The following is a 19,831-nucleotide window of genomic DNA, read 5'->3' as shown; positions in this document are numbered from 1 at the left end:
TCATGAACCATCAAGACCAATTGTATTGGAGGGTCCCCAAACATCGGTATAAATGAGATCAAGTGGTGCATGACTCACAAGACTAGTTGGACGAAATGGTTGCTTATGAGCTTTATTGATTGAACAAGATGTACAAAGATGAGGTACTTGATCTTTGTGTTTTATTGGAAGGGAAAAAGACTTGATAATCTGTGTAACAAGTTTTTGAGACGAATGTCCTAGACGTTTGTGCCATTCATCAAGTGACGTCCGTTCATGCACATTTGCAACCATTTTTGGAGAGGATACCACTGAGTCTGGAAGTGTGTAAACACCATTTTCACATACACCTTTGAATAGAATCGCCCCCGTGATCTGATCCTTGACAAGAAAAAAGAATGGGTGAAATTCAATGAAAACATTATTTCGAAGAGTAAATGGTGCACAGAAATAAGATTTTTGTGTATATTGGGAACGCAAAGAGTATCAGTGATATGAAAGGTACGAGTGGGTGAATGAAATGCTAATGATCCAGTATGTGAGACACGCAAACCTGGTCCATCACAATGACAACCTCATCAGTACCATCATATTCGGAGTGAACAGATAATTTCGCAAGATCGCCGGTGATATTGTGAGAATTGCAGAGTCAACAAGCCATTTAGTATCCTTAACTTGTGATGTGGAGGCACAATTAACCGTGGCATTACAGGAGTTGAATTGCGGGCAATGCTTAGTAGTGTGACCAAATTGATCACATATTTGGCATTTTGGTGAATACCGGCGTTGACCATTAGATTGGTTGTGCTTCTTATGGTCACGTGGGTTACCATTATAATGAGACAAAACAGGAGGACCATCATATTTAGAGTAGCCTCCTTTGGCTGGTTTGTTAAAGCTCCTGTAAACATTACCTCCATTTGAAGAGCTGGAGGACGAGCGATGATTGGAGAAATTGGCTGTCGCGATGAGCTGCTGTGTGGTGGCATCAAGACGACGCAAATAGCATTCATGACTGACAAGCAAGTCATGAAGTTCTTCAAAAAACAGTGGGCGCTCCCGTGCCCAAATTGGTGCTGCAATTTCTCTGTAGTCGGGTCCCAAACCATTTAGAATGTAAAGAGTAAGATCATCCTCTGAAATGGGATGATTGATGAGTGCAATCTCATCAGCAAGAGCCTTGACAGCGTGCATATAGTCTTGAATCGACCGATTGGCTTTCTTGATTAAAGTAAGTTCCTCTTTTAATTGCATGGCACGACTGCGTGATTTGCTGGCATACATGGTGTTTAATTTACACCAAGTGACTTGGGATGTTGTTGCAGCAGAGATAGCACTTAGAATCAGCTTGTCTTGCTGGACCCAATGAGATTTTTGAAGAGAAGAAACAGAGGAGTTGTTTTGGAGAGGACATGGTTTATCACCAGTAACATAGTTAATGAGATTGTAGCCAATTAAAAGGGCTTCAAACTGTGCACACCTCTGAGAGAAGGTTGAGGGTGTAAGTTTCTCATTGATTTGGGTTGCAATATTTAGGGCAATGAGTGGAGCTTCTGTGGTGGAATGCGGGTTTGTGATGGGCGGAAGAAAATTTGCAGGGTTGGGAATCAAGTTCTCGGTGGAGTGATGCTCTGATACCATAATGAAGATAGGCTAGTGCACAGAATTGTTTTGCCAGAAGAATATTGTATTTTCTTATTTTAACAAATACAGAGATTAGTGTTCTATATATATACAAAGTCTGAATAATCTATTCTTAACAAAGGGAACTAAAATTAAGGATATTCTGCCTAACGGTTACAAAAATTGAAAAGGCAAAGTTACCATACACAGATAATTATTCCTTTTTATTTCCTAGCTGTTACATGCTTCATTATTGATAGATTTGTGACTTACAGGATCTGCAGCATGATTCAAGGAATCATCCTTTACAAATTATTGCTGAAGCTTCTTTCGAGGGAAAAATAAAATTATGTTTTTTAGTTGTCGCATCATTCCTAATAATATTTCAAATAAAATTATTTCTGGATTTTATCCTTATATTAGAAGTAAATGAGTTGTATTATTCATAATAATATATTAGATATTAACCTCATATAAGTTTCTTATTCTTATATTAAAGTGAGTAATAAAATTATTATCCCTAATAATATTTGGAATATTAACCCCTTTTATATTTTTTTTCCTTTATTAAAAGTTATTAATATTATTAAAAGAATTACATATTTTTAGGTTTTGGAAAGAAGAGGTTTGATTAGTAATCCTGTGGAGGATAGTTGATGATATCAACAAATTGGTATTAGCATTGTTGAAGGAATTGTCTTTCAACATTAACATATAATACTGGTCGGAAAATTTAGGGATGGAAAGGAAAATGTTAATGAATCCAGAAGGGATAATACTAGAAGTATTAAAATGGAATCAGATGAAAAATTGTAAAGAATATGATATCATGTAGCCTTGAATATATATTGTTTGATTACTAATGTTTGTATTGCTTTTCATCATAATTATTTTTCAATGTTATGTTTGTTTCAGGTCCATCATATGCACAACAAGATTAATATTTTAGGTTCTCTATCTTTTGTGTCATTTAGAACTAAACAAGTGCTCGTGAATTTTATATCTCAAGAAACTATTATGACTTGGATTGTAATAATATCTTTTAAATTGAATTTTTTAATGTAATTTATACTATCATGTATTCATACTTGTCATGCATGTGTGTTTTTCTTATTTACTTATTCTTAAAATATAGATATTTGAGAAATTGTGGTTGGAGCGATAAATATTGGATTTAAACCCAGGACAATTGGGTCGTGATTGGATAATGATTAATAGAAGTGTACAGGTTGTTGGTCGATAACTTGAGACTTCCTAGTATAGGGAGACTGTGCTGAAATTTCCATAGAAATTACAATGAACCTTGTGTCGCACGTGTGCGACGTCCCGATGATTGTTCACCCTCAGGTATGTATATGGTATCTATCTAGCAAATATGGAAAGACAAGGAATTTTTATCTTTTATCAGTGGAAAATAGAATGGGAGTTGTCACCTAGTATTTGGTCACTAGAAACCCCAACTGGTCTCAAAGATCGAGTACGGGGATTGGTTGCGTAAAGGAAAGGTATTAGCACCCAAACTACACCCTACCTAAGGTAAGCTGCATTGTTTTATTGTCTGATATATGCTAAGGCTTCATCGTATTTCTAATTGTTGGTCCATCTACGGTTTAAGAAAAGTTCTCCTCGGTAAGGAGATCCTTATCTTATCAGGTAAAACCTAGTCGTTCTAACTTCAGCAAAAGAACTACCTTTTTAATATCAAAAATATGTTTTGCCTATAAATTCATAATCCCTGATACTAAAACCAAAAAAAGTATTTTTTTTGGCTTTTTTGAAATATTGGACAAGTTCTTGTGTCTTTAATAAACTAATTATTAAAACCAAAATGCATGTTAAAACATATTTTTTTGAAGTTTTCTTTGTTGTATGAAAATACAATATGATTTTTTTAGCTTTGAGAGACTTGGTCGTATGCATGAAACAATTTTTTTTTCTTTCGATGAAAACCAGGTATTTTAATAATGGATTTGTATCTTTACGGTATAAAAATACAAACCGATATTAACCGTAATGGATAACAAAAATACATGAGAAAATCATAAAAAAATTTTGAAAAATATTTTTAAATATTTTTGGAATGGGCCAGACCCGACCCAAAAAGAAATTGGGCCAAGATCAACCCAAAATAAAATACAATCTATCTTATATTAGGCTGGACTCAACCCAGCTGCGTGGACTGGGCTGGTGATCCAACCCAGACTAGTTCCTGTGCCCATGCATAGTAACCAATCCATTATAATTAGCCGGGTACTGTGCTCATGCATAGTAACCGAGTAATTATTTTTCCTTGCTTGCAGAAATGTGCATAGTGCATGTTTTGCATGCAAGAAGATGAAAAGGGAAATAGAGATGAGGGGGAGAGAATCACTAAGAATGTTCCTTTTTCATCATGTGTGACCTCCACTACTCCATAAGAAAACACCTTAACAACTGTAAATGGTCCTGACCACTGTGATTTAAGCTTGCCAGGAAACAAGCGAAGCCATGAATTGAAGAGCAATACCTGTTGACCAGGGACAAACTCCTTACATACAATGTGCTTGTCATGCCATATCTTGGTTCTTTTCTTGTATATCTTGGCATTCTCATAGGACTCATTTCAAAATTCATCCATCTCGTTAAGTTGCAGGATTCTTTTCTCACCTGCAACCTGCAGATCCATGTTTAGTTGTTTCATTGCCCAGGATGCCTTATGCTCTAATTCAATAGGAAGATGGCATGCTTTCTCAAAAACTAATTGATATGGAGACATTCCCAACGGTGTTTTGAATGTTGTCCTATACGCCTATGGTGCATCATCTAACTTTCTTGCCTAGTCTTTTCGAGAGTTATTCACTGTCTTTTCTAGAATGTGCTTCACTTCTCTATTTGACACCTTTGTTTGGCCATTTGTTTGAGGGTGATAAGCTAATGCTCTCTTGTGTCTGACTCCATACTTAGATAACAATGCTTCAAACTGCTTGTTGCAAAATGAGTTCCTTCATCATTGATGATGCCTCTAGTAGTACCAAATCTGGTAAAGATGTTCTTCTGTACAAAATTAAGTACCACCTTGCCATCATTTGTAGGCGTTACAAATGCTTCTATCCACTTTGATACATAATCCACAGCTAAAAGAATATATTTGTTGTTGTAAGATGAAGGAAAAGGTCCCATGAAATCAATGCCCTAAATGTCAAATAACTCAACTTCTAGGATATTTTAAAATGGCATTTCATTTCAGCGAGATATATTCCCAGTATGTTGACATCTATCACAAGTAGTAACAAAAGCATGAGCATCTTTAAACATAGTGGGCCAATAAAAACTAGACTGCAAAACTTTGGTTGCAGTGTGTTGTGCTCCAAAGTGCCCCCCATATTCAAGTGTGTGGCAGTGATTTAGTGAGTTTGTCATTTCCTCTTCTAGAACGCACCTCTTGATGACTTGATCTGCATAATGCCGATAGAGTATCAGCTCCTCTCAGAAATAGTGTTTGACTTCAGCAAGAAATTTCTTCTTTTGTTAGTAAGAAAAATCTGGCGAGATGATCTTACCTGCAAGAAAATTGACATAATCTGTATACAAAGGAATGAAATTGTTAGTGGAAATTGCTAAGATTCTTTCATCAGGAAAGCTTTCATTTATAACCATGAATTTAGACTCTAGATGCTGTGCCAATTCCAGCCATGAAAGATGATCTGCCACCACGTTCTCAGTCCCCTTTTTATCTTTAATTTCTACATCAAATTCTTGTAGTAACAGGATCCAACGGATAAGTTTGGGCTTGGCATCTTTCTTGGAAACTAGGTGTCTAATTGCAATATGATCAGTATACACTAGCAACTTGTTTCCCACCAGATAAGGCTAAAACTTATCAAAGGCATAGACCATAGCAAGCAACTCTTTTTCAGTTGTGGCATAATTAAGCTGGGCATCATTGAATGTTCTGCTAGCATAGGATATGGTGTGAAACATGTTGTTTTTTTCACTGCCCTAATTGCATAATCACTTGCATCATATATCAGCTCAAATGGTTTCTCCCAATCCGGTGTACTTACAATAGGAGAGTTGTCACTAACTTCTCTTTCAATAGCATAAAGGATGTCATGCATTGTTCGTCAAATTGAAACTTCGTGTCTTTTAGCAGCAGATTGCATAGTGGTTTGGATATTTTAGAGAAGTCTTTGATGAACCTCCTATAAAATCCTGTATGGCCAAGGAAACTCCTAACCTCTTTTACTGTAGTTGGCGACAAAAGTTTGTCTATTGCCTCAATTTTAGCTTTGCCTACCTCTATTCCTTTTTCTGAAATCCGGTGCCCCAACACTATACCTTTCTTTACCATGAAGTGATATTTTTCCCAGTTCAATATCAAGTTTGTCTTCCAAAACCAATGCCAACTTTGCAAGACAGTCATCGAAAGAAGTTCCAAATACAGAAGAGTCATCCATGAAGACCTAAATGATCTGCTCCACCATATCTGAAAACATAGCCATCATGCACCTCTAAAAGGTAGCTAGTGCATTACACAACCCAAAAGGCATTCTTCCAAAAGCAAAAGTACCATAAGGGCAGTGAAAGTGGTCTTCTCTTAGTCCTCAGGTGCGATGGCTATTTGGTTGTATCCTGAATAACCATCTAGAAAACAATAGTATTCATGCCCGGCTAACTTGTCCAACATCTAATTAATGAATGGTAGGGGGAAGTGATCTTTGCGAGTTGCCTTGTTGAGCTTTCCGTAATCCATGAAAATCCTCCATCCAGTTACCATTCTAGTAGGTATCAGTTTGTTATCTACATCCCTTACCACTGTCATTCCTCCTTTCTTTGGCACAACTTGAACTGGGCTCATCCATCAGCTATCAGAGATTGGATAAATAACACCAACATCTAACAATTTCAGAACTTCTTTCCGGACTACCTCTTTCATTGTCGGATTTGTTGTTACCCATTTTTAGGTCCCCACATAAAAAGGAGAAAATACAAAAAAAGAGTTGAAAAAAATTCAGAAAAAAGAAAATAAAAAAATATGTAGCAGTGAGAAAAGATGCCGGAGTGCCTAAAAAATAGCCAAAAATTGGTTGAGGAGGTTAAAAAATGCAAAGATTGAATTTTGACACTATATCGTTGACTGATGAGAGCCCTGTTGATAAAAAAATTCAATTTGAAAAAAATATCCAAAATTAATTTAGACCGATAGAGTATCCATGAAAATTCAATGTTTATGGACTCAATTAAAAGTTTATTGATCAATTGAAGGTCAAATTGCATGAATCCAAAACCAAAGACCGTCTTGTAAATGGCGCTAAAATCAAGGGATCCAATTACAATACATCCAGGGGTTTCATTACAAAATTGCAAAACAATCCAATGACCGAATAAGAAATATTCATTTTGAATTTTGAAACGATGCCATGTCCTTGACAATTGTTCATTGCCTTCTTCATCAACAACGGTTTCGGCAATAAAGGCGTTAGCAGTAAAGAACAGTGGAGTTGCTTCAATCTAGGGAGCACGTCTCAGGGCTGATATCCCTCGCCTCCATGATGCATGCTTGCCGTTACAACCTCATGGCATTATCTAGCCTTATAAAAGCTAGAGAAAGGCCATGAAAAAAAATAAGGAGAAAAAGGAGAAGAAGATTAGTGAAGACGCAGATAGACACGGGAGAATAGAGGCAAACAAAGAGCACTGAGAGAAACCAAAAATCCCAAATGATAGAAATGAAATTACACAGCACACTGAACTAAAAAACCAAAGGAAGAACGAACAAGGAAAGGACAGAAAAGAGAGAACAGGGACGAACAGAGGAAGCCTGGGAATAGAGATGTGAAAGAGTAAGACAGAGGCACAAAATAGAAGGAAAGGAGTAGAGAGAGAAGCAAACAAACAGAAATAGAAAAGAAAAAACACACAGAAGAATACCAGGAGGGAGGAGAAGACAGAGACGAAAGGGAAGAACATAAAATAGAAACAGAGAGAACAGGAGACCAGAAACCAGAGAAGAAGGAAATAGAAAACAAAAAGAAAGAGAGGAGAATCGTCCAGCCATCGTCTTCGGCTCTACCTCCCCGCACCTGGTAAGTTCTTTTTTTTATTTTGTCTTTTGTAGTTATATAACACTGTGCGAAGGTAATTTTAATTACCTTCATAATATGCACTACGTGAGTGAATAGTTCACGCATGCAGGCCTTAGTCAGTAGGGTTAGTGGCTTGGGCTAGTGGCCCGGCTAGGCCTGCTGGGTACAGCCCAGCTACATGGGCAAAGCTGGACCCAACCCAAAAATAAAAATAAAATAAAATATGTATGCATAGATTTAAATTCATTTTATTGGTTTATTCACTGACGCCAGAGTTAGGAATATCATTTATTTTGTTTTTTTGCTACGTAATATTTACCAACGTCAGAGTTGGAATTATTCGTAGTCGAATATTCACTGATGCCAGAGTAAGGAATATTATAAGTAAACTATCATAGCATAAATAACAAACTCTTAGCAATTTAAGATAAAACCAGTAATGCAGTTTATCTTCGGTAAGATGTGCTAGGGGTGCTAATACCTTCCCTAGCCACAACCAGTCCCTTACCTGTGAATCTCTAACAAAGACCAGCACGCTCGGGTCTCACAGTGACCCTGGACCAAATACTAAGTGGTGACTCCTAATAACAAACAAACAAACAAAAATCGTTATCCACACCGCGCGGGGACGTACGCCAGAATGACAACTCCACTAAGGACCTTTAGGACTAAGCTTTGCCTTTTGTTTGATAATTGTTATGATGTTTGTTATGTTGTGTTTATATGGTTATCACTTTTTACTGCTTTAGCATGCATCCTTGTTTATAATGTCATGTCACGCATCATTTTGAGACCACACACCTTAAAATATAGGATAGGTAGGGAAGTAACGGTACTCCAATAGCTTTAGCCTGGGTAAGACTCGTAAAACCATCCAACTCTCGCTTGATTGTTTATTTGAAAGTGGTTGATATGCAAAACTGATATTACTTAAGCCTTCTATCTTCACACTACTTGCAAGCCTCATATCAACCTTTTGAGGACGATCGCTGAGCATGTGATAGACCATTTGAGACTAGATAGTAACCTACCCGTTGATGCACTAAAAGATCTTTGTCACCCCGTGAAGGGTGAGCCCACATTTCATATGTATTTTTCTTATTGAATCAACATTTTTGCATAATTGCATGATTTTCATTTAGCAGGTTGAAATATATATGAAAAAAAAATGAAAATCATGAAAATCATGCATATATAATCATGAAATGGGTTATGAAAAAATATATAATTGCATGATTTTCATTTTCCCGTTGAAACTTGTCTATAACACTCGATTGCAAAAAAAAAACAAATGGATAATGAAGGAAAATCCCAAAAAAAAAACAAAAAAAAAATATATTTTTTTCATAACCCATTTATGTGTTATTCTCCAATTCACATTTTTTTATCTTTAAAAAAAATAAAAAAAAAATTATACCAGTGAAAAAAGGATGCCAAAACGCTTAGAAAATGGTCAAAAATTGGTCGAGGAGGTTCAAAAATACAAAGATTGAAATTTGATGGTATTTTGTTGAGTGATGAGAGCCTTGTTGATAAAGAAAATTCAATTTGAGGAAGAAAAGTCCAAAATTAAATGTTTATGGACTCAATTAAATTTTATTGAAGGTTTAATTGAATCTATGAAGGGTTTGATTGCAAGAAAAAATGATTTAAAGTCAATTTAGGCTTTAATTCGAAAAAATTAAAGTTTTGGGGTCAAATTATAATTTTTTAGAGTTAATTTGGTCAAATTAGGGATTTAATTGCATAAATATTGAAGTTTGATAGCCAATTAGGGACTTAATTGAAGAAATCCAAAAACAAGGACCAAAATAAAAAATGTGCGTAAATAAAGGGGCTACAATTAAACCAAATCAGGGGCCAAATTAAAGAAATTAGAATTTTATTGATCAATTGAGGGTCACATTGCATAAATTCAAGACCAAGGACCAAAGTGAAAAAGGCGGGCAACTTCAGGGTCGCTGTTTGCTTTTTGGCAGGGATGCAATTGCATTGATTTTTAAATCAAAATTGCAATTGAAGACTCGATTGAACAAATCACAAATTGAGAACTAATGTGAACTCTGACATGTTTTTTTGTCATCTTTCCTTTTAAATGAAACAGCGCGTTTTGTACAAAACGGCGCCGTTTCATACACTATTCATTAAAAAAAAAGGAAAAGCCCAAAACGGTGTCGTTTTGAACGGCACTGTAGCCTTTCTTCTTCCCCTGGACGCTTGAGGCAGGGGAACAAGAAGACTTTTCTCCCCTGCTTTGCATGTTCCCTCTTTCTCCAAAAGCACCAAAAAGACGCCGATCCAAAACACCCCACATGCCTAAGTTCTGACCCGTGGCCTACCACGAGGTAAAGATAAATAAAGGGGATGTGCCCCTTGGGTTGTTGTGGGGCTGTTGCGATGTCGCAGTCACACAAATTAATTACCCTAACTTCAAGCACAACACACAAGATAGTATAAAGCAAGCAAGGGGTCGATCCCACAAGGAAGATTCAAGTCAGATTTTTATGCTAGATGATATGCAATTTGGGGGGGGGGGTTTGGACGTTATCTAGGCTAAAGCAAAAGAAAATGGAAAACTATCAAACGAAATTTAATAAAATCAGAAAATTATCAAGAGAACAAACCTTGGTCACAAGCACACATCCACCTACAGAAATCAGAACTGATCATGAAAACGAAAGATCAATTTATATTTTGAATATTTATCTCTTCTTAACATTGGTTAGTTAACGGATCCGTCGTATAACTAACCCTAACCATCAAACAACCACAGTGTCCGCACTAGTAATTTAATTCAATGGCAGCCTTAAGAACTAGATAATTGATTAATCAAGAAAACATAATTGTTCGCAGTCTATGTTTGATTTGATTGAATGTTCTCCCTAAGATTAATAACGTAGATCCGTCACAATTATTAAACTCAGTTGCTTCACAAGTTCATATACCACAACTCCGGTTTTGATATCAAACTTAGCAATAGATTGTCTACAATAATAACTTAGAGTCCGCTCTAACAATTAAGATAAACAATCATAGAAAAAATAAGCATAGGAGAACAAATATATTCATCATATAAACTGAAAAGAAAAGGTAAAATAAATCTCACAGTTCTTGAAATCCGAAGGTTTCCATGTCATTGCAACCAAGAAAAAGTGTTTAGCCTTGCATGTTTGTTGAACAACTAATCAAAAATAAGAAAGAATGCATAATTTAGGGTTTGTTAGAGGAAGGGGTCGTTTTTCTCTTCTTGGCTGGCTGCCCCCCTTCTCTTCTCTCATTCTTTTTATATCTTAGGAAACCCTAGGTCTCTATTTTACAAAATAGTCTTCCATTAAGTAGACTGTTTATATTTAAGTACTTCAATAACTATTTTCCTAAAAAAGGAGAAATAGCCTTGCATGAAATCTTCAAGCTTTGATTTAGAGGAGCTAAATTGCTGAATTAAAAACTTGTATATTGCTTTAGATGCTTCGAAACGTAATTTGGACTTCTTTCTTCACGAAACTTGTTTGCTGGCAAAATTCAGATGTCATCTTTTAAAAATCATATCTCCCTCATATGACATCTTTTTTGGCTGAAATTTGGAGCATTTATAGAACTTTGAGTCATGAATCCAAAAAAATTTAGTTTGAATCAATTGGACTTCTGTAGCTCCAGATATTCAAGTTGGAATGACCGAAGGTCAACATTGGCAGATTGCGAGATTTGACTTTGGAGGCTACGATTTCCATGCCTTCCTTATTTTATTTTCTTGCCTTAGATTTCCAGAAAGGTATGGATGTTAGCTTTTTAATGCCACTAGAATCACTTCATTTCAACCTCTAGAGCTCACGCTCTGCACAAAACATCGACTGAAGGTCAAATCTGCCAATTATCTCCAATTTTCTCCTTTTTGCATCTTTCATCCAAAAATGCCTTCAAAACATAAAACAAAGGAAGAAGAAGACCTGAAAAGGAAGAAAGAAGGGAAAAAGGAAGAAGAAAAAAACAGAGGAGGAGCTGCCACCAACACCGCCCCTGCTGGAACCACCGCCACCGCTGGCCATCACTGATGACTGAGGCTGCATTTCACTTCTCCAGGTAAAAACTATGCCCTTTTTTCTTATGCTTTGTTTCTTCCCTCGCCATGCAGGACGTGCACGGTTCACGTCTCTATAGGCGAGGTGAAGCTAGTTATTGTGCCCATGCACAATAACCTGCTAAGGTGGGCTGGGCTCATGGATATTTAGCCGAGTCCAGTCCAACCCAGCAATGGTGGGCCGGGTTCGGCCCAACAAAAAAATAAATATATGTTTAAATATTTGTGATTTCCCTACGTGTATTGTTTTTTGCTGTTTTTTTTAATCTCAATCTATTTTTTTGTCATTTCAAAAAAACACGAATCCGGTATTAAAATACTTGGTTTTCTTGAAAACTTTCAAAAATACAAAACAAATTGAAAAAAAATATGTTTTTGAGCATATGGCCAAGTATCTCAAAGCTAAAAAATCATATTGTGTTTTTCATACACCAAAAAACAATGTTTTAGCATGCATTTTAACTTTAATAACCAGTTTATTAAAGTCAAGAGAACAGCGTCCCTTTCAAAACGACGCCATTTGGAGATAAAAGGTGGCCATTTTATGTTTTAACCCCTGCAGTTTCAAAAGTCTTGTAATTAAGCCCCTGGTTTAAATTGTAATTGGCCCTGCATTTCGACGCCTTTTACAAGTTAGTCCTTGGACTTTAATTTTGCAATTTTGACCCCCAATTAACCCCAAACTTTGCTATTTATTCAATTAAGTCCCTAATTTCATTAATTTAGTTAAATCCAAGTCCAATTAAATCTCAAAACTTATCAATTCTCCAATTAAACCCTTGATTGGATTAACTAAATTAATTCCAAGCTCAATTAAGTCTCAAAACTTATCAATTCTCCAATTAAAACCTTGATTGGATTAACTAAATTAATTTCAAGCTTAATTAAGTCTCAAAACTTATCAATTATCCCATTGGATTAATTAAATTAATTCCAAGCTTAATTAGATTAATTCCAAAGTTTAATTAAACCTCAAAACTTCCAATCATTTTGCCCTTAACCCAAATTTTAATTCATTCTTCATTTACTTGTTTTTCCAACATTATTATTTTTTTCATCATTTTTTCTTTTCAGTAAATAAAATAATAATAATAATTAAAATAAAATGGTCAAAAATTTGGTTATGACAGTTGCCCCCTCTTTATAATATTTACTATGCAAAGATATTGGAAAATTTCATTTTCCTTTAGCTTTGTGTAGTAAATTTATAAAGAAAAGTAGATACAAAAAGAACCTTTGCTTTTTTTTGTTTTTTGTCTTGAAAACTTTGAAAACAGCATATTGACACACGACTTTTACAGAGAGATGTAGAAATCAAGAAACAAATAATTTGGAAGACGACTCACCTTTTTTTTTTTGTTTTTTTTTGTTGTTTTTTTTTCGTGTTTTTTTTTAGAAGTGGTCTCATTGTAATGGGTGACCTACCCAAGTAAATAAATAAAAATAAATAAATAAATAAAAAATAAAAATGAGGGCTTGAAGGCGCACTCAAAAGAATGTGAAGGCTCGTAGGCGCACTCTAACGAATGGTCGAGGGCTCATAGGTGCACTCGAAAAGGAAGTGAGGGCTCAAAGGCGCTCTCAAAGAGAAAAGCAAGTGCTCAAAGGCACTCGAAGAGGAAAGCAAGAGCTCAAAGGCGTGCTTGAAGAGAAAAGCAAGTGCTCAAAGGCACTCGTAGAGGGAAACGAGGGCTCAAAGGCGCTCCAAGAAGAAAGCGAGTGCTCAAAGGCACTCAAAGAGGAAAGCGAGGGCTCAAAGGCGCGCTCGAAGAGAAAAGCAAGTACTCAAAGGCACTCGAAGAGGAAAGCGAGGGCTTAAAGGCGCGCTCGAAGAGAAAAGCAAGTGCTCAAAGGCACTCGAAGAGGAAAGCAAGTGCTCAAAGGCACTCGAAGAGGGAAGTGAGGGCTCAAAGGCGCTCGAAGAGGAAAGCGAGGGCTCAAAGGCGTGCTCAAAGAGAAGCGAAGGCTCAAAGGCGCTCGAAGAGGATAGCAAGTGCTCAAAGGCACTTGAAGAGGAAAGCGAGGGCTCAAAGGCTCGCTCGAAGAGAAAAGCAAGTGCTCAAAGGCACTCGAAGAGGAAAGTAAGTGCTCAAAGGCACTCGAAGAGAAGCAAGGGCTCAAAGGCGCTCCAAAAGAAATAAGGGCTTGAAAGCGCCCTAAAAATGATGATCAAAAGCTTGAGGGTGCATTCGAAAGGAGGTAAGGCTCGAAGGTTTTCTTGAAAAGGGAGGTATGGTTAGGAAACGCAATACCTTGGATGGTCAAAGGGCTCGAAGATACACTTGAAAGGAGATAAGGGCTTGAAAGCGCTCTGAAAATGATGATCAAAGGCTCGAAGGCGCATTCAAAGGAGGTGGAAAAACATAGAGATTTTCCAGATGGCCTATTTCTTATAAGCGGCCTGCCCAAATTAAAAAATTCTCAAAAATGAAAAATTTCCAACAGCAATTTCGATGTTTGGCCATTTCAAGTTGGCCTTCCACTTGATGGATTCTGTTGGAATTTTCTCATCTGAAATTTGCAAAACTCATAGTCCAATGTCTCAAAGTTTAGATGATATGCATGCATTTTTACCTGTTTTGAAATATAGGCCCCCATTTCTTCTTAGTCTTCTTGTTACTTAACTGATGAGGACTTGCTACCTCTGATTTAGGTCATCTTTATCGCTTGGCTTCTAGCCCACTCGAGTTGGCCCATGGAAATTCATTTCTAGATTTGTTTGCATAACTTAGCCTTTATGGTGCCCATCGTGACCCACTTGCTTGCTAGAGATTTTCTATCTCGTTAAATAATTTGAGAGGATCACTCACTACTTCTCGTTTCACTGCTAAAAACATTCGGTGTCAGTTGCTGAAAAGATCAAATTGTCTTTCATAAACCAAAATGCCCCCTTATCTTGTTGTAGGAAATGTTCCTCTCTTTTTCTAGAAGAGATAGATTTTCTTTAAACACAATGTTGCCCCCTTGTATTGGTCATGGTCCCTAAGTGTGCTATGTCAGCGACTTAGACAAATAATGGTTTTAAGAAGTCATTCTCTCATTTCTCTCCTTTTCACTTTTGTTGTAACCCATTTTTGGGTCCCCACAAATAAAAAAAGAAATTGAAAAGTGTCGTTTTGACACCGTTCCTCTTCCCGCATGCTACTAGAGCCCCACGCCCCTTGTTTAACAATGACTGCATGCTGCTCCCAAAACTTAGAGCCCCACGCCCTCTGCTTGAAGATCTCGCCCGGTGTCCCCTGCTCCCCATGCGCAGCAACGTCCCCGCTCCCCCCTGCGCCTATAAATACTGCTCTTAGCAGCTGCAACAAGAGGGGTTTTTTTAGAGGGAAGGCCGAGAGTTAAGTTTTTGAACGAGAAAGAGAGAACACCCAAAACCAGTTCCCCCCTTGGCCATTCCCCTCTCTCGGCCATTTCTTCCCTGCACCCGAAGCAGCCTTCTCTGTCAACGGAGCCCCAGACCAGCCTCCCCTGAACCGCTGACAGAAGGAAACACCAGAGACAGAGGAAACAAAGCAAAAAATAGAAGGGAGGGAGCCGCTGCAGAGAGGAAAGAACAGCTGCTGTCACCGGGCTCCCTCAGCCACCAACCACTATCACAGCGGCACTGCCCACGCCACCACCATCCTTCCTCAGCTCATCATCTTCCAGCCACACGCCGTGTCACCATCGAAGAAAAACAGGAACCTGCACCTCTACGCAGGCGAAGAAAACAGCTACAAGGCACTGCCCAACACTAAGGACAACTCACCATCTTCTTCCCAACCGCAGCAACACCACCAGGAACAGAGCACTTCCTCTCCACCGCCACCAGCTGCCATTGCCATCTCAGTCAACAACAGCCCCGTGAAAAACAGAAGGAGGAAACGAAAACAGAGGAGAACAGAACTAAAGAAAAAATGGGCAGAGAGGGAGGAGGAGGGAAAACAATGAGACAGTGAGGGGACGACTGATTAGTACTTAAAAGTGCATTTTTATCAAGGTTTTATATCATCATTTTGCACTTAAAGTATCGATAACTCCTTAACTAAAGCATGTTTTATAATAACATATCTAATTATATAAGATACCTTTAATTTATGGTAAATGTTCATCTTACATGCAGGCCTATCACATAAATGAAAAAATTGATTGATGAGTTGAAGTACTGAAATTGAAAGAACAAAGAGATGGCCAAACTTAGAAAAGAGATGCTGGTGCAGTCCAAACTTGAACACTGTTCGGTAATTGGGTCATATCTGGAGCTGTAGATCTTGGATTTAGGTCCATTTTATATGGATGGAGAGATAAGACATAGGCCTACAACTTTCGTGTGGAGCCCAAGATTTAACAAGGCCGTTTTCAAGTCCAAATTGTAGCAACAACGAAGAAGCCCGAATCTGTCCTGCAGCCCAGACACTGTTCAGTGTTCAGCCCATATCTCGAGTTCTAGAAGCTCAAATGATCTCAAATTTTTACCCTGGAAAGATAAGACAATTTCCTAGAACTTTCATGATTCAAGTTTGTTCAAATTATGACGTCATCAATGACGTTTTTGGCAGACAAGAAGATAAGAATTGTCACCAAGTCAAGATGTGGCCACCCACTCATCAATTAGTCAACAAATCAATAGTTCCGAATTTTGGCCTATAAAAGGAGGCATTTGCCATGTATTTAGGCATCTTGGTGTTCAGATCAAGATCATGCTCTTGCTTTCTCTCTTTGTATTGCTTATGCTTTGCTTTCATTAATATCAAGTTTATGCCTTTCATTTCCTTTCCTTTACTTAGTTAACTTTTATCTTACTTATGTTCTTATCTTGTTTATTTATGTTTCTTTCTTTCATTATGTCTAGCTAAGTTAATTATGTCAAGGTGAAAAGGTTACACTAATGGTGTAAGGATAAGTATAATATAAACTCAACATGGACTTTAATGTTGGATACTAACATGCTTTATATTTATTATCTTATTCACTTTTAATACTTTGCTTGTTAAATGGTTAATCTAGATTTATGTTGTATAACACTTGGTACAACAAATACTTGGCACTTTCATAGCCCATACTGTATGGTATAACCGACACCTGAGCTATGAAAGGAACTTGATTTGTTGTTAACATAAGTTATAATCATGAATGCCTGAAAACATTTACAAGTATTAGCATTATTCGAATAAGATAGCTAATGTAATCATGTTAACAATTTATAATCTGATTGGAACCTCCTTGTGTGTGGTTTCCAATTGAATAATAAGAGTTTATACTATACTTGTTTGAAATACCATTAGTGGATCCTCTAACCTTGACATTTGTTGTTATCATTGTTTAATCCTTACGTTAATCTTCCATCTCAAAGTCCTCATCAACTTCTTCCTCTTCTTCTTCACTATTATTATTATCACTGTTATTATTATTGTTGTTGTTGTTGTTGTTATTATTACTTTTGTTTTATTGTTATCTATAATTTATACAAGTAACCTCCCTGTGGTTCGACCCCGGTCTTGCCGGGTTATTTATTACTTCGACACTCCTGCACTTGGGAAAAGACATCAATCTTTTGGTCGTGTCAAGTTTTTGGCGGGTTATTTATTACTTCGACACTCCTACACTCCTGCCTTCTAGGCCGGGTCTGGCCCAGAAGAGAATATCAGACTTTGTTGGGCCGAGATTGGCCCAATCCATTTTAGGCCAAGATCGACCCAACACCTTTGGGGCTGAGTCAGGCCCAGTTGGTTGGGCCGGCCCAGCCCAACCCATTTAATATTATATATTATATATTATATTGTTTTGTACTATTTATATATGTATACATGTTTTAAAACCAGAAAAAAATCAAAAACAATTCTTCAAAAATCATTTCAAAAAATATGCGATTTTCTGTAATTTTATTACTATATTTTGATCAATATCGGTTTGTATTTTTATACTGCAAAGATACAAATCCGGTATTAAAATACTCGGTTTTCGTCGAGACATAAAAAAAAATGTTTTGTTTTCATGCATACGGCCTAGTCTCTCCAATATATATATATATAAATATTATAACATTATATTTTCACACAACAAAAGAAATTTCAAAACAATATATGTATTAGCATGCATTTGGGCTTTAATAACCAGTTTATTCAAGCCATGAGAACTAGGCCAATATTTCAAAAATTCTAAAAAAATCTTGTCTTTTTAGTATTCCTGATATTAAAACGTATTCCTGATATTAAAAATATGTTTTTTTACATAGACATTAGAACGGTTAGGTTTTACCCGATAAGATAAGGACCTCCTTATTAAGGAGGATTTTTCTTGAACCATAGATGGACCAACAACTAGAAATACAATAACACCTTAGCTTTTTATCAGACAATTAAACAATGCAGCTTACCTTAGGTAAGGCGTATTTGGGGTGCTAATACCTTCCCTTTACGCAACCAGTCCCCGTGCCAGATCTCTAAGACTAGTTAGGGTTCCTAGTGACCAAAATACTAGGTGGCGACTCCCATTCCACTTTCCACCGATAAAAGACTAGCTTTTCTTGTCCCCCTATATTTGCCAGATAGATACCATACACACTTTCCAGATAAAGTGGAAAACTCGCCGCGACGCCGTAACACGTGCGACAACTTTGGTGAAGGAGTATGGGTCTAGAATGAATCTTGAAATCTTGATCTTGCATTTTGAAAACAAAAGTTATTTGGATGTGAGTCTAAAACAATTTGCTTTTGAAATCTTGCAACTCCGTGGTTATTTTCTTTTTGGAAAAGAGATTATTTGCTCTTGTGTTTGGCAATGAGGTCTTTGGTGAAAATACATCATGAGATGACCTTTTGTTTTTATAGGTTTTCAAAGTGGAGGGCTTGAGAGAAAGAAAAAAAAACTCGAGATTTTGTATGAGAAAAACTTGTCTCTTTTTGAACATTCATTTTTATCAGCATGAATAATAATGAGTAGTTTATTCTTGATGTCATGAATCTTATGAAAAAGTATTCTTTGCATTTTGAGAGCATTGTTTATTGTTCTAGGTTGCTTGCTTGCTTGATTAGAAAGGACTTCTACAGGCACGTAACGTAGGCTGTGGTTCTTGGTTATGAAAGAAAAGGATTCATAAGGCTCAAAGAGTGTTTTAGGGTTTCAAAGACTGAGGATCATTATCAGCAGTTTGACTCTTGACGTCATTCATATTTTCTTTTGCCGCTCTTATTTGATTTGCCCTTTTTTCTTTTTTCTTTTTTCCTTTTCTTTTACATTGCTTTGCTAGAGCATACTCACTTTATCTTGGTTATCACTTTTTCTTGTGATTTGGGCATGCCCTCTAGCATTTGAGTTTCTTGGGCTCTTTTGCCTTTTGGCTTTCTCACGGTTTTATTATCTTTCTTGATCATTGAAATTTCACTTGCCCCCAAGTGTGGGGTGTGATCCTAGTCGAGATTTTTTTCATGAAAGAAAAATTATTTAGGCTCAAAAAGGGATCGCAAAGGATGTACTTATTTCAGAACATGAAAGGAATAACAAAGATGGCCTTTTCTCATTTCAAGTGCAAGCAGTTAAGATCAATAAACTTTGATCTCATCTAGTGTGATGGTTTGGTCTTTGCAAAGATGCATTTCAAGGGTCACAAGCAACGAGTTCACTACATACCATTATTTATACATTTAAAAACACATGATTCAAGAGTCATGGGGTAAGGGTGTTTATTCATATTTTTTTCTCTCTCTTTTTTTTTGTTTATAATTTAGCCACCTCAATGATGGAGTTGCTTGATTTACTTGTCATTCTACAAGTAGAATGTTAAAAATATGTTTTTTGGATAAACATCAAATTATTTTCGGAATCAAAATGCAAGATCAATTTTTCAAAACTCCAATAGGGAAATGGATTTTGGCAAAAGAGATCAATTAGGTCTATGAGATCATGCGAGGTTGTAAAGGTATTTTTTTTTTGGGTTTTTTTTTGGCAAGCACCTTTTACAAAAAAAATATGCAAAGAGAAATCATTGGCCCAATCTTATTTATTGATTTGATAAAGACTTGTATATCATGGATAATATTTCTTTATAGAATCTGAGTTTACAGGCCTAACTATGTCTTCCCCATCCATTCTTGTTAGCATCAAC

The 19,831-nt window shown here is 36.7% G+C and overlaps 1 pseudogene; it reads right to left on the bottom strand.

The window, feature by feature from the left end:
* The window catches only part of LOC133697336 (uncharacterized), a 41,401-nt pseudogene continuing 21,570 nt past the window's right edge, over positions 1–19,831 (bottom strand).

Source organism: Populus nigra, chromosome 6 (assembly GCF_951802175.1).
Source record: "Populus nigra chromosome 6, ddPopNigr1.1, whole genome shotgun sequence".
NCBI lineage: Eukaryota > Viridiplantae > Streptophyta > Magnoliopsida > Malpighiales > Salicaceae > Populus > Populus nigra.
The sequence above is the reverse complement of the archived record's forward strand: the minus strand, read 5'-3'. Positions and strand labels throughout refer to the sequence as shown.